Source organism: Anas acuta, chromosome 2 (assembly GCF_963932015.1).
Source record: "Anas acuta chromosome 2, bAnaAcu1.1, whole genome shotgun sequence".
In the NCBI taxonomy this organism is placed as follows: domain Eukaryota; kingdom Metazoa; phylum Chordata; class Aves; order Anseriformes; family Anatidae; genus Anas; species Anas acuta.
In genome coordinates this window covers 60,923,864-60,940,563 of record NC_088980.1, presented here as the reverse complement: position 1 = coordinate 60,940,563, position 16,700 = coordinate 60,923,864, and the positions used below count along the sequence as shown (strand labels likewise).

Below are 16,700 nucleotides of genomic sequence, written 5' to 3'. Positions count from 1 at the left end.
TATTAGCTGTGATACTGTATTTTGCCTGATACTTATTCTTTCACAGTATACAGCTGCCTTTGGTCTTGCCTACACAGCTTTCTCTCCTGTACCCCTATAGTGCTTGAGCGTGGGGATGGAAATCTTGAATTATCAGGGCAAACCTCACAGTATTTTACATTAGCAACACAGCAAAAACAGACCCAAAATAGCACAGAAACAGCTGTATGCTATGTGCTAAATAAAACACAGATGAGAGGAAGAAGGTAAGTTTATAGCTCAATGAAATGCAGATGCTAAACTTCATACGGGTAATGCTCTGAGCACACATGAAGGTCATGGGCTTTCCTGAACACTGCTGAACTTCATCTTTGCTAATAAACAGCACCACAAACTACAGAGGTGTCTGCAACCCACATTAGTTGAGCAGCTAGCAAAGTCTGCATGGTCACCCATGCTCTATGAGGTAGAGTTCAGTTGAGCCTTGGTTGCTTTCTAGTTGCTCAGAACTATTTCCTGATGAGCTATAACTAAACTCAAAATCAGCCTTTAGATCTCTGAAGGGGCAAAATATCTTGATTTTGAGGGGTACATAACAGCTAACAGACAGTAACTCACCTAAAGTACCAAAAAGCTAAACTGGAACTGAGCAGGGAATCCCTTTCCAAAACTACATAAAAAGTGCATATTCTACCTGCATGTTAGAGACTCCAGGCTGAATCACAGTCTGAGCCATATCTTGTTAACATCACATAAGCCTTAGACCCTCACTTGAGAGACAGCTTGACAAAGAGGGGACAGCACCATTTATCTTGATAATTTGCCTAATTTCACAAGTGGCAGGTTATCCCATCACACACTGCAGCTCCTCTTCAGGAAAACAGCAGGTTCCTATCTTTTCTAAATAAGACCATGCTACTACCCCAAGCGGTCAAAGTCCCAAAGCTTGGATCACAGTCTAAATGCTCCCAAGCTAGTAGGAGTAGGATGAGCATTGGACATGGGGTTTGCTCTACCAACATCCTCTTTAGACATAAGTATCAAGTCCAAAATAAAGCTTCTTAAAGCAGAGTTTTGAGCCACTGTTCAGGGCATTTGATCAGGATTATCCTACCAGTCAACGGTGTCAGAAGTGTCAGGCTATGGAAGGTGTAAGCAGCAGTTCTTGCATGGGATGAAAGGTGATGGGGATGATTGCCAGGTCAAAAACATTCCCTAGTGTTTTGCACTGAATATGAGAGAAGTGTGGGGAAAGAGAATAGGGTAAAATAAATTCCTTTTGCGGCTATTCAGAACTGCCTGATATTCAGCAAAGGATGGGTAGGTGACAGGAGAGGGTAGAAGGAAGAAGTAGCTGGCCAAGGAGAAGAAACCTTGCAGTCCTGGGCACAGATTTGCAAGAGATACATTTCACAAGGAACCTTAGGCAAGTGTGCCCAGAAACAGGGGATCTTGTGCAGCACCCATGGGGGGAAGATGTCCTCCCACTGAGCAGCAGTGGGCAACATATCTAGCCAAGTTTTCTCAGAAGAGCCTCCTCCAGGAGGCTGCAAGTTAGCCCAGTGCCTCAGAACTGTGTTGCTGAGCCAGAGAAGGGTGAGTCTACATGGGTTGTGAGCAAACCAGCAGCTGTAAAGTTCTGCACTGAGGGAATGCGATGCCTGTCACAATATGTTTAGCAGGCACCCAAGGGGTGCTAGGACTTTGGACTCTGCAATCTGGGGGTCTCCAGCTCCATGGCCCTATATTAACTTAATAACTCATGGGCCAGTTCCAGTTTTCCCTTCTGGCAGCAGAACCAAGGGGGTGGGGGAGGAGGAATACCCCTCCCTGCCAGTTCGGATCTTTCTCGCTCACTCCGCGACAGATGGGGAGGCAATTCACAGCCAGATTCACCCTCTGGTAGCTCAAGGCAGGCACCACACTTGCTCAGGGCATTGCAAATTGGAAAGCCAGTCCAGAATAAATAATGGAGCAAGTCATAGAAAAATATTGAGACAGCATGAAAAAAAAAAAATAAAATAAAATATTCCCTGTCTGGGAGGGTATGGATTATTTAGATACTGAGATAGGGAAGTCCCTGGAAAGCAGGCTCTCTCACATACCTTCTCTGTCACACACACAACAAACATTTCTGTTCACCTTTGCTGGTCCGTTGCAGAACATAAGGGCTCTGAATTGATTTATAAAAGCCTTTGAAGTTGCCTTGTTTTAGAGACAAAATCCAAGTATCGAGAAAGCCCTAGCAATTTCAACCCACAGGAGTATAAGCCAGTGGGTTTCTTTATCCCACTTCTGTATTACAAGATTTGCCTCCTCTCAGCCCCATTTACACAGCAAAACAAAGCTGCTCAGTTCTGCCTGCCTTCTTCTAACTACCTTCACTTCCTGTAGGACAGACATATGCAAAACAGTGACTGCTCCAGAAAAACTAGGTGAGAGGTTTCTATTCATCTCTGTCCTTTAGCATAAGAGTAATGAAAGCTTCCATCAAATGAAAAGGTGAGAACCCCAAAGATGACAGGGAAAAAAAAAAAAAAAAAAAGTTTCTTATATGGGTTTGTTGCACAGTGAAATTCTTTGCCATATGTTATTTCCCAGAGTAACATTTGAGTTAGATTTTAAAAAGCACTCTATGTTGTTATCCTGTATTTCTGATACCAATTATTTGTAAATGGCTATACTGATTCAGATTAAACATCCATCTAATTTATTATTCTCTTTCCAACATGAAGGCATAAAATATGACATCCAAAAAGTCAGAACAGAGTGAGAAAAAAAAAAAAAAAAAAAGAATATATTAGTTTTACTAATAAAAATACTGGAAAAGAAACTAAATGTCGTGTTCCAGGACTTCAGCCAGCCCTGCTGAAGACAGGGATGTGCCTGAATTGGAAAAAGGGTGGGAGGCATGGCAGCATACTGAGAGCTTGCACTCTTTGCTTTGCAGCATTGGGCTAACCAGTGATCAAGGCTAGGGTAACGCCAGGCTGTACCTCTGGGCTCCTTCTCAGAATACACCAGAAGTAAAATTAAGCAACAGTGGCCCCTGCCCTGCAGTCCTACAAGTCCTCCATACCAAGCAGAGAGGAAAAGATAATCACTGTATTGCCAGACCTCAGATGAGCTCTCAAAGCTCCCCTGCCCTACAGTAGGAATACACTCATTTTAGGACACATGTTTTGCTCTCTTTGGGATCACCTGAGTTCTTTCACTTCATAGATATCTGCACAAAGATTTTTAAAATGTATGGAGATGGCACAGATGTGCAAGTGATGGCAGGTTTTTCTAGCAATTCCCCCTCCCCCGCACCATTTTTACCCCTACTTTCCTCTTTTCTTCTCCCCTTTGCCTGTAGGGCTCTCAAATGGCAGCAAATTAAGTGAAATGCCATCAATAAAGATGAGTGAAATCCCAGTGAAACATACGGCAGAATCTTTTCTTGAAAAAGCAAATAATATTTTCCTCAATTAGGTAGCTGCATGGTTTTGTTTCTCAGATTGTGAATCTGGCCTAACTCAAGTCTATTGTTATAATTTCTGGTCCATAATCAAGGTCAAAGTGGGTTTTCTCTCGGTACAAAAACCCTACAGCATTTGAGGCACAAGTAGCAGTGATGGTACCGCTTCTTTGGTCAGGAAACCAACTCTCTCTATGAAACTTCAAACTTCAAAAAAAAAAAAAAAAAGCAACAAAAAATCCCCAGTAACGTGGCTGCTATGGGTCTGACCCAGAGCTGAACCACAGCAGCAGGTTGTGATTTTGCTCTGGAGAGAAACAGATCAGCACGGTGAACAGCTGGCACCGCGCCACTGCAGAATCTCAAGGGCAGACCTGTCGTGTCTCACTGATACAAATCTAACTACCAGACACGGGGCTGCCACGCAGAATTGAGCTCCCAAGCCCTCTCCCCAGCACAATATGACCTGAACGAGCCGTCCCACTAAATTCTTTCACATTATGCCAAGAGGATGGCCTATTTTCCTGCAAATCCTTCCCCCTTGCCCCAGAGAATGTGCAAGAATGAACTAGAAAAAGGGGAATGAAACAAAATTCACAGGGAAAAGAGCTCTGGATTTTTATTTTATTTCTTTTTAATGCATACAGTGTGGAGTAAGGAATATTGCTATGATCTGCCACTGGCTTTTCATTGACATCACCCACATAGGTGGTTACAGAGTTGTAAAGAGGTTTTCTCCCCCTTTTCCACCAAAATGTTATTTTCTCTTGGCTATTTTCCTTTGTCACTGGCTCCCTAGGCTTCCACATTTATCCCTGTAACTGCATTACTTGCACTATTTAATTCTAGGACACACATATGTACGCACCAAAAGGAAACAAGGCATATTCTAGCTTCAGCTGAAATTCTGAACTAGCTGAGTATGATATTAATATATATATATATTAATTATATATTATTATACATAATATATATACATATATAACATATATACATATATATGTTATATACATATATAACATATATATATATATATGTATATATATATATACACAGACCTATATTTTTCCAGGATATTCAGTGCACACCTCCCACCCCCAGCCTAGTGAACATTGTGCTTTCCTGGTTCTGATATTCCGGTATTGTTTTTTTCCTCATTTCTGTAGGACATTAGTAATCAGGCTTCCCCCCCCCCCCCCCCCCCTTTCTGTATTGTAGTTAATTAATATGTGGAACAAGATTTTCCAAACTGATGAAATTTCTTGGTCTATATGTTTACTCACACATAAAAGGTTATAAGTTCTGGCATGCTTGGGTATTGTTTGCAAAATGAAAATTATAATAATCAACTGAAATGAAGGCCCTTATATATAAAGGGCATTCAGGTTAAATCAGAGATTTTAGCATAAATTCTGTATTCTTGAAAGCAAGAATGAGAGGGCTTGGTCTGCTCTTGTTCCATGGGAGCTCAGCAGATACCAGATTGGATTCTAAATCACATGGGAAGCTAAACGTAGCCTTATCCGCTATGTTATTTATTTACAGCCACAAGAGCAGCTGCATAATGCTTAGATGCAACTGAAGTGACATTTCTGTTGGGCAGACAGCTTGCAGACAAAGAAGCTATGACGGGATCTTCCTCAGAATCCAGGGGAAAACCCATATGAATGCTAGTGTATACTTCCCCCATACCAGAAGAAGTCCATGTGGGAAAGAAAAGCAACGTCCTACACTGAAAGAAGCAGGATCAGAATTCTGAGTAATTTTATTAATTGTACAATTGACATTCCATCCCCAAATTCTGAGGGATAGTCTGTGTCAGTCACAAAGCAAAGCACTTAATCCCTGGATTTAGGAAGAGAGCTGTTCTTGGGCTTGGTATTTCTGTCTTGATAATGGACATTACTTCAAATGACTAAGTATATTCCCCACAATAGATATACATGTGTTAGTTCACACCTATCAGCATACATAGAGGCATGCCTATACATGCTGAGAAATAGATTTTGTGGAACCCCATCAGCAAGTGAGGAAAACATTTAACTCAATGCACATTGCTGTACCAATTTTGATGCCAAAGGGGCACTAAATTTAGGGGTGTGATAGTGAACAAATAGCCAGTCAATGTGTCCAGCCAACATTCCCCAGGTGTTCAGCTACACAGACTTTCAGCCCGTAGATCCAAACTCTAAAATCTTAACATCTCCTCCAATCCTATTTTTCCTATATCCCTACTTTTTCTAATTACCTGTTTTTTTCCCTTAAAGAGCAACAACATAATACAAACTCAGCTAAAAAGGCAAGGCCATCCCCAAGCCTCATGTCATGCTTACTTTCTGAATGACTTAAGACAAAGAACCCAGAAATCAGAAAGACAAATATTGCAAACTTGGAAGAACACCCCTGACATAATGAGTGATGAAGAAAATGAACAAATGCCACCAGAAATATGGCCAGAGATTTCCCAGTGAATAGAGTACTTTAGTGTAGGATGCACCATGACAGCCATTTGGAAAGACAGGTACCTGGCTTTCCAGGAGAGAAAAAGACAACTTCATGGTCACAACAAATTCTCAGAACTACCTTCCCAGGGACAGGCGTGTTGAGTGTGAGCTGGGGTGCCAGTGTGCTCAGCCTGGACAGCTAACATGTTCCAGCTACAACTATGTCTACTTTGAACTACACAGTTGCTTTGCACAGCAGGTCATCTACCCTGTAACAGTTACTTCAGCCTTCATGCTGGATTAACAGGCACTTCACAACAGCTGAGCCTGCAAAAGATGCCCTAGAGGAGATACGTCGCTGTACAATACATCCACATCTTACTCAATCACGGGTTCCCCATACCCTCAGGTACTCGTGCAGATGTCAGTGTGTTCTGTAAGATGGTGACTCCACCATGAGTAATGGCTTCTACCACAGGCACAGCCTTATGGAAGAGCTCTTCAGCATTCAATTAAGCTGTGCCTAGTGGCCTCTCTGAGAGACTAACGATACAAGCTGCCTGAGCATGGTATTTCACTGACAGCATGGTCATACTCCTCATATTCTCTTTCCCATCTGTGTGTTGGGACCTGTTCTCCCTTCAAATTCAGCATTGTTCTGGGCAAAAATGACACCATCAACATCAGCATTAATGTACTTGGGATGTTATTAATGGACCAAGGCATAAAAGATATTTAATACAGGACCACACACATCTCTACCAATCCCAGATGGCAAGAATCATGCTTCATATTCTTAGTCACCTATGATATGTCTGAGAAGCAGCTCCTCCTCCAAAAAGGACCAGTTACTGGCAAGGAGCACTGCACACAAGGAGGGATAACCCTGGGAACACACATGCTAAATCCATTTCGAACTTGCCCCTTCTCTTCTGCAGCCCAATATGTGTGAAGGCAACAGTACACAGCATGGAGTCCATCACAAATTGTTTGCTTACTTTACCATTTTGCCTGTGATTTGACCAGTTTCCACACTATGTATAGGTAGTCTGGTCTGCAGTTCATTCAATTGCCACGTGATATTTTACTTTGAAGTATCTAGAGAATTATTAAATAAACTCAGTCTCAAATGATAATATAGCATTATTTTTTTTAATAAAAAAATCCTCAAATTTGTTCCTAAATGTATTTAAATCTTACTAGTGAACATGATGCTGGTTATTAAAAAGTAATTCTGGAGAAATTAGCTTGCAGCTACAAAATTAATATAATTCATTTATTACTTGCAGCCACAAATCAAAATGCTGTTAACACTGCTGCATGCAATTTAATATGCACAGTAAGTTTCCATATGGCTTCAATTTTAGGATCCCTGGTCACTACAGAGACTCATTTGCAGAATGGTCTGTAGGCATCTGAAGTCAACTAATGCTTGTTGGCAGAAAAGCTGTTCTAGGTGGTTTCTACATAGGTACAACAGTCCAAACAAGCCCAAACACACAAACTTAATATGGGATTATCATATCTTACATAAGACAGAGAAATGTCTACATATGTTTATAGAACCATGGATACAACCAATGTTTAAAAATCAGGTGTCCACAGTCAGTCTATTACCAGTTCAGTCTCCTGACCATGATGGTAGATTTTTGAAAAGTACTGATTATCCAGTAACAGTTTTGAAGCCAGCAGGACCAAAGCATTGTAATAAGGTGACACAGCATCAGCATTGACTACAAAAACTAAAAACAGCTTTAGAGCCTAAATTTTGACAGTGATATGCACCTTGATTGTTAGTGATGTACTGCTGAGTTTTTGCATAACATACACAGAGTTATATGTGTATAATATACACAGTGATTAGTTTGAACACATAAACTAGAGAAAGGCAGTGCTTTGCACATCTATTGTATTTTGAGTTGGCTTGTGGCAGAACCTTGTCATGTCTGAAGGAACCTTGCCACATCTCTCATATCTTCCTCAAGAACCAAGACCACACCAAACTCCAGACACACCAGGTTCTTGATTGCCTAACAAAGGTCACTGGAGAGTGGTTACAGTGCATATATGCCTCTACATTTAAGTCTGATTGATCAATTGCCTGGTTGAGAGCAGAAGTGTTAAACCGTGCTCTTTCTGAATAAATTTAGCAGGGCTGTAAATATCAGCATTCCACACCGCAGCTCAAGCCACCAGGCTGCAAGCCCACACAGGTCACATCAATACTCATTCTGTCCCTTTCCCCCCTCCTTCAAAAAAACCCATCTGATGAAGTCTTCCTCATAACCAAAGCAAGATATTTTGAAGCACTTTTGCTTTGTTGGAAGTACTCTGACTGGCTTTGCTAATAATACCGTTGGAGATTCCCAGTGTGTTTTCCCTGTTGTTTCAGACAGGCTACTGGCATTTGCAGCATCACGGTGGTCAGTACCAGGTCAACAGCGATTAAGGCCAAAATCATAGGTTATCACAGAATAATCACAGAAATATCATATTTTCATTAATAGATCTTGTGATTGAATCCTTGCCACTTGTTTGATGTCAGCAGCTGGCTGGGTACAGCACTGATCAGCTGTGCTGTACCTGTTCACTCTTATAGCCGGGAAATCATACCTAGCACAACCCCAGTAATGCTCACACTAAGAATGAGAGGGCACAGGGCTGGGGTGGAAAAGAGCCTTTCGCATCATGAGACCACTATACATCAAGCAACAGCCTTCAGTTACTGAAAGCACCTAACAAAGGCATGAGCACCATCCACAACTAGGAGGTCATATTTACCAATAGCCCCTGGGCTTGTGCAAATGAGTAGGAAGGGGGAGTTTGATTAGTTTTATTTATCAGAGAGACCTATAAGGCATCAGTATGTGTTGGTTGCTCAGAGTGGTTGGTGTCAATGCAGCTGCTCACCTGGAAAGCACCTTTACCAGATTTCTTGTGGGTGGCAAAGGCATCAGCATGCCATTGCAGCCCAGCTAACTACAGACAGGAAAAAACAGCAAAGATGAAAGCACTACCGATGCTGAACTCCTGATTGTGAAGTGGTTCAGTAAAACAAGTCTCTGATCTAACCTCTTCCAGGATTTCAGGTTATTTTGACTAATTTCTAATTGACGCTTTTGGGACGACCCCAGGCTAAATTACTGTGAAAGAAAGAAGACAGATGGAGGAAAGAACAATGGAAGCAGGCAGCCTGCTAAAACTTAAGTCCTACTCTTTCCAACACTTCTGACATCAATAAAGGTCTGTCCACAGGAAGAGTGTCACGATGGAAAGTAGGATCAGAAATATTTTGCTGAGTTTACACAGAGATTTTCTGAGATGGCAGGGAGAGAGATGCCTCCTTTATTTTAGCCCTGTCAACTGTTAGTACAGAGAGCGTCTCTCTGGTGTGTTATGTTCTCGTGAGCTGGCAGACCTGTTGGGAATATAATGAGGTCTGTGCATGCACCTCCTGGTGTGATGTTTAAAAACTTCATTTCTAACAACTTATTCCTCAGATGCTCTCCTGATTTTCTTGAGGCATAAGGACCAGTTGACTATGCAAATGAAATAAGAGAATGTAGGAAATGAGTTAGACACAAAGGGAGTTGCTGGCAAATGCCATTGCTTCCTCGGGGCATAATGGTAAGAGACAGCTGCTACTGCCAGCCCAGAAGCAGTAGCTGAGGGGGTTAGCACAGCTCTGTTGAAAATCTTTAGTCTGATGAATAACTAGGCAGAGGCTGCCTATGCTTATGAGGGAGGACCCTCAAACCACCATCTTTGATTCTTGCTCTCTTGTTCCATATTATCATCTACTCTAAATACACACCGGAGTGATAACTGATCGTTTTTGCGGTGATTTGCAAGTTTGTTGTCGGAAAGTCCTTTTGAAACAAGAGGAGAAAGACAGGAAATTGATTACAAGTACACAAGAACCACAGTCCTTTGTAATTCTTAGAGATGTTATTGCAAGAATACAATGATGTCAATTTTTGCAGCAGGACATTCATTTTCTGGATCAAATATTTTGAAATATGAAACACCTTCATGACTCTAGCATAAATCATTCCACAAATATTTAATCACTGTACATGGTTTTATTTTTAATTTTCATTATGGAGTGATTCCCTCAAGTAATTATCACAGCAATCGTAACTCTGATGCATGTATTTTGTCATTCTACCCAATAAATGGTAGCAGAGTACTGTAACTGATGTGCATGCATAAATATTTTAGGACTTTGTGCTTCTTAAACTGTTCAGAAATACTTATAGTAATCAATAAATACTGATACTTTTCTTCCGCCTCTGAAAGAATCTGTCACTTGAAGAACTGGCACGATGCTTGGAGCACCACTTTATGGAAAAAAATAACACAAATGTTTATTGGTAGTATTCAAGGAAATGCTTGGTGTTTTTCAGCTCCGAGTAGAATAGCTGTCTGGAGTGCCACATGTTATGATCACTATACAAAGATAAAATGAAAATCCTTCCACAGGGGAACACCTTCATTTCAAACAAGGGAGAAACCAAAACTCTCAATATTAAATGCTAAAAAAGAATACCATCCAAAAAAATGGAGGGGGGAGTGTGAATATTTGTGCACTTTTCTCTTTTCATAGGAAGATAGGAGTGCATGGTACTTTCCAAAATGCCCTAATAGAAATGTAGAATCATAGAGTGTAAATGAAAAGCAAAATCTAGAGAGAAAGCAAGGATATTTTCTTATTTTTCTGTTCTTCCCTCAGCACTTACCAGAATTATGATAAATCACAGCTGGGTTTATATGTGCTCACCAACAGAAGGCTATATCCCTATGGCAAAATCCTGTCCTCATTTATACCAGCAGAAGCCCTTTAAACACTTTTATTCAGGTATTAATGAAGGTATTGAGATTTACTCAGGTATTAATGAAGACAAGCAGGAAAACTTCACATGAAATTCAGGAAGTTCAATATACTCCATGCTTCTACCCAGCAACAAATAGCAACATAGTATTCCTCTTCCCACACACAGAGCAAACAAACAAACAAACAAAAAAGCCACCACCAACAGATAAAAAACAATGACCTTACCCTCTCTTCTACCCCAAAGCACTTCATAATTGTAAGCTGTCACCATTACTGCTGCTATATATGTATATAAGAAAACTAAGTGTTTGCCCAGAGAAGTTATGAAGTGAGCAGAAGCCCGATGACCTAACCCCTGAACTGAGCTGAACCCACATTCTTGAAATCAGATTTCAGACATATGACTGAGTTACCTTGGCTTAATGGTTGCCATACATCAGCTGAGCCTCAGCAAAAATAGTATAAATTAGCGTGCTACCCTACATTTGCAACAGCTCAGCTGCTACACAGGAACTCATTAGGCTATGGTAACTTGCTCAAGTGTCTGAGACCTCAATCTGATGCTTTACCCAGTGGCCCACATATCTGCCCAAATCATGCTCTCTGCCTCTATGCCAATAAGCATCCTGAGCCCATCTTTCACAAAGTGATAACGTGCCCAAGAAAATAAGCTCAGTACAGTTTTCCACTGAGATGCTTTAGAGGAAGAGCTGTTCAGATAAGGAAAGAGCCTTCAAGGATGCTTTTATTTCTTCTCTCCCTGACCTAGATTTATATGGAGGTCCCTGAAGTTCAAATGAATTTAATGGATGGTACTAGGATTATTTTTATGCCCTATCTTAATCTTCTGTTTTAGATACATTTCTTTCTTCTTCAGCCCACCAACAAGGATTAAGCTATTCATTCCTCTTACCTTAGCTATTGTAATTTCTGTTCCTTATGATCTCCTGACCCGCCCAAGATCTACTCCAGAACGCTTCAAGGAACTGCTTTTTCCTTGGAGAAAAATAAAAATAATAAAAAAAAGACAATCTTATTTTTACTGAACACTACTGACCCCTCTTTTATTTAAAAATCCAGTTCCAAATGTTTCTACTCTTCTCTCTTCCTCTCTAAAGCATCCGTTCATCTATTGTCTAACAGGAATGTAGTGCAGGAAACTTCACTTTAGCTGGTACAGCGTGAAGCACTGATCCTTGAGCGAGGTATTCCTCTTTTTGGAAAGAGGGCTCTTACTCACTTGCTTCCTTAATCTCTCTTTTGGGGTGCTATAAATGTATCATTTAACACTATTAAGCATTTCAGGATTCAGATCACATTAAAATGTCATGCAAAAATAAGTTAAATTTTATTGTCTTTCATGGATTTCTTGTTATTTTGTAACCTGTAATACCTACTAATAGAAATATCTGTGAATATAATTAAATCATATTAAATGCAGATCAAAACCAAATTTCCCTATATTCCTGATCCAGCATAGCTCAGTGCTTCAGGTTTTCTAAGTTACTAGTTTAAACCCTGGGACATGAGTTATATCTATAGATAAATAAAATTGGATTGAACCTATAAATGTTGGGCTTTTATAAAGTTCTTATTTTAAGATTCAATGTTTTGCATTTAAAAAAAAAAAAAAAAAAGATTTATATTACCACAAATTTATATTTTGGAAGAGTGAACACAGGAAAAGCAGTTACATTCTGATGCCACAGACTGAGGAGAGCATCTCAAGAAGAAACAAAACAAAATTCTTTGTTCTAGCAATTATCACAGCAATTTCAACAGGTAAACATAATTTCATCTTTGTGACATAGGTAAAAACATTGATTACCTTTGAGTCACCTCTGAAAATACTATGATACTTACCCCAGCGCGTCAGTGTGACTCCTGAGTTAATAAGCAGCCAAAGTGAGGTTTAGCTTTAGGAATACTTCCCAGGGCTGATAGCCAGGCTGTGCTAGCACAAGGTCTGCAATTTCCTGGCTAAAGGAAGAAGTAAGAAAGTAAGGATTGCTGCAGTTGTTATCACCTGGTTTTCTGCTCAGCCCAGCCTTTCTAGATTTGAAATAATTGGATCTTACAGTATCCATTTGCCATTCCTCACCTGTTCATTCAGCTCTCTGAGGGGATGTCTCATTACATCTATTCATAAGATGTTGTTATGGATTTAAGTGTCAGCCTGTCCATCGTGCAATCTCCATTATTCTACATGAGAGCCAGGAGGCTCCTGCCAAAGGTTTCAAACTGGGCAGCAATGGTTGGGAAAGGGCTGGCCTCAGGTTGACTTGATACAGGCCTTGTCCAGATCACTGGGAGGTTTTAAAGCTGTGTATTCACAGCAAAACCTCAGGGAAAAAAAAAATAATAAAATTTTGTTCTTTTGCACCTCCATAAGGGAATCCATATTTTAGCTCAATCAGTGGCATCTCTACAGTGATGGAGGAAATGAAATGTTCCTACTTGTTTACATCTAGATTCTGTGCCAGCAGCAGAAAAGCAAACAAATGAAAAAGAACATGATTTTTTTTTTTTTTTTTTTTTTTAAAGAAAAAGGCAAACATGGAAAGTTCCCCGGAACTAAGAAGAACAGAATAGCTCAGAACACTAAAATCTGCTGGAGATTAAACAGAATACAACCTATTGCATTTCCCAGAGCCAGGAAGAAAGTAACTAGTTCATAAATTCCATCAGGAGCTTGGGGATTTTTGATGTAATGAGTTTTACAGTTTCAGAGGAGACTGCTTTGCTAATAATTATGTAACAGTAATTAAATCTGAAAAAGGCTGTACTCTAACTATGTTGATTTATTGCAGCTCCAACAAAGTACTCCTAGAGTGTGCTTTGGAGCGTGCACCTCCTCCCTCCAGTTTTCTTTAAATTCTCACAGAGCACTGGGTCACAGATGGTCTGAGATGTGATATTTTCCCTATTAAATTCCTAATAATCTTTTTCTGAGGCTGAGTCATGGAAGCCTGGGGATTTCTCATTTTAATTAGAAGGTTTAAGGAGCTAACTCTGTTTGAAATTTCCTCCTAGGAGATATGGGTGCAGGTGATCCCATTCAGAAGAATGACACAATATCAAGGCCAACATCTCATTTCCATATTAGATTACAGCTAGTTTGGCATAACTCCTGATCTGGATGCTGATGATGTGCTGCCTGAGCAGGAGGCACGAACTTTTACCATTTGAAAACAGGATTATTTTAGGATTATGTCTGAAGATGTTTTAGGCTCTAGCTGGATGTTTCCTACCCTACCATACTGCTCTATTACCCTGCATAGAAACCATTTAGAAATGTGAATTATTTATTAGTCTGATTGAAGCAATAATTGTATATCATTTGGAAAGCAGCATTGTTAAGGATTCTCATACAAAGAGATTTACCATATTGTCCAAAGGGTTGATCCTTGTAGTATTTAAGATATCAGTGTTTCAGATGGATTTTGTCTGCAAATATTATAAGCTGTATAAACAGAACATTCACCCAGCAAAATGTTTTATGTAAGGCTTTAGTACTTGCAGTACACGAAGAGCAACATTCCACCCCTGCCATCCAAAGGAGGTTATTCTTAGGCACTCATAGCTGAGTTTCATCATTTGTAAGAATGCCTGTTGTTTAAGAGTTAGTCTGGTGTACTATTCGCATGTCCCTTGATAGTCTATTCTGAAAAAAAAACTGCTTCTTAGAAGACAGCTGTTGAAGTTTCATCAGCCTACACTGTACAGCCAATTCCTGTGTTTTTAGGAAAATAATGAGCATCTCTTATTCTTCCAGCATGGCATGCAGTTGTCAAGAAGTCAGATGAGACATTGTTTGCCTTTTATAACAGTAGGTTCTTGGTTTTCAAAAGACAGAAGTGTCTGTATTTTGGGAAAATAAAAATCTTCACCCAGCCTAAGCTGCACCACTTAAACTCATTCAAAAATAAGATTTTATTGGATGTAGTTCTACAGCATATAGACTTGAATGCGAGTGGAAGAAATAACATTTTCCATATTAAATCCTGCCACTCATCCCATCTCCATGATTAGACTTTGATGAGCATTAAGTTTTAAATTTGTTATACATTTTAAGACACCCTGTATATAATTACTAAAAAACTTAAGTCATCATAAATTGTTTAAAAGGTTCAATTTCTATATAAAATCAATCAACTCATATATGCAATTTTTGTGTTCTTTGTTGCCAAAATACTCTAAAGATTTGGAGTTCAAATTGATGGCAGGTAATTCTCTCATGTATCACAGAAACCAAAAGGCAAAGAATTGTGCTTTAGGCTGTTTTCCAAAGACCAAATCCATCCTTACTAGCGTATCATGATGTACAAATAACATTATTCCCATTGAAGTGTTTCACCACTTGAGAAAAAAGAAGAAGCCATACTAGTAAAAAGTAAGGAAAGCCAACCCTTGCCTGGGATATAGCAAGAAAAAATAATTTGACCCAGCCCTAGATTGTGCATAGTGTTTTGTATATGAAACATCAATATGCCATATAAAAATACCCTCATGCAAAGTGCAAAACAAGACATTTCCTCCAAATGCCCAAGGGCCCAGATGATGCTTCAAGAACTGGCTGGATTCAACCTCTTGCTTCATCACTCCCTTTGTGAAGCCCAGGAAGGAGGTGGCTGGAGATAGCTGTCTTGCCAAACTACTTGCATGGAAGCAAGTTTGCCTCTGTGATATATGTTTGTAAGACCATTTTTTTGTAGTAAGAAGGCAACTACACCCAGCACTGTAATTGTGTGGAAAATCCAATTGTGTTAATTTCCAAAAAAAAGATGCAGGGAAAAGAAAGCATCACTTTTCATGCCCCGTTCACATAATGGTTGAGACACAGAATGAACTCCAGGGTAGAGGGTCAGCAGAAAGCACAGGCAGCGACAGTATACTCCGAGGCAATCAGACATCCAGCTCTTCTCCCCAGTGAAGGCCCAAATTATGAAAAGAGGAGGAAAGGCAGATTCAAAATACTCCATAAAACAAAGAGTTAAAGTGGCAGATGAAGTCAGGTTCTGTAATGAGTTAAAGGGAAAATGTCTTCGAGTTCTGATTAATGACCAGGGACACCTAGAGCTGCTTTGCCTGTCTCAGCAGTACATGACTGGTACAGCAGGGTAATGTCTAATAACTAATCTTTGACACTAGAATTAAGTCATTTTGCAAGAAAGCAGGTCATTAGAAGCTAAATTGAATTATAAGTAATACTATCTCTATGGAGGATTGTAAATTAATTGGTTTTTAACAATAACATTTCTGTATTTTATTAAAGCAGTGTAAGAATTCAGCGAAGAAAAGAATGTAGCAGATAAACAGGGCAGGTGTTGATGATGCAAATGAAATAGATGACAGATGGTTAGTAGCATGATCACTCACTGTGTGTGTATAATGGATAGAGGTAATCAAATTCCTTTGTGAATTGGTGACTTTCTTTACATCAAGAACTTTAACTATGGCATGCTTATACAGCTTCTCCTTAAAAATTAACTCCACTCCTTGTCATTATCTGGAGGTGCAGGACACTCATATTTGCATACTGTTGCAAACAAAAGCCAGGCATACAAATAAAGCCCCACCCAGGGAAGCAGCTACATCTCAATGTAGCCATGAAACTATGAAGTCTCTGCCATGAAAGAGCAGTCCAGGTGGCCCCCGGTATAAAGGCTTCCCTCCAGCCTCACAAACAAACCACAGTGCTGAATGTGACCTCAGTCCCTGAAACCCCAGTTCATGTGTTTGTATCAGAAGGAATAGCGAAGTCATCATCAGAGCAGAATAACCCAACTACTGTTTACTGATGGGTGTTGAGCCCAGCTCAGTCCCTGACCAATATTCCAATTTTTAAGGGAGATTTATTTCATGGCACCACACAGCCACGTCTGATGACTTGACATAGGCTGCGAGAGAAAATAACCAGGCTCTAGATGCAAAGATATCACATCATTATATATCCACCACACACACATGCAAACACACAGAG

The 16,700-nt window shown here is 40.0% G+C and overlaps 1 long non-coding RNA gene across 2 annotated transcripts in view; it reads right to left on the bottom strand.

The window, feature by feature from the left end:
* The window catches only part of LOC137852817 (uncharacterized), a 51,853-nt gene extending 39,135 nt beyond the window's left edge, over positions 1-12,718 (bottom strand). For both annotated transcript variants that reach the window (XR_011094054.1, XR_011094055.1), the window contains exons 1-2: positions 12,581-12,718; positions 11,631-11,713 (exon numbers count right to left, since the gene is read on the bottom strand). This is a non-coding gene — a long non-coding RNA (uncharacterized lncRNA). The remainder of the gene's footprint in view (positions 1-11,630; positions 11,714-12,580) is intronic.
* Positions 12,719-16,700: the final 3,982 nt, after the last annotated feature.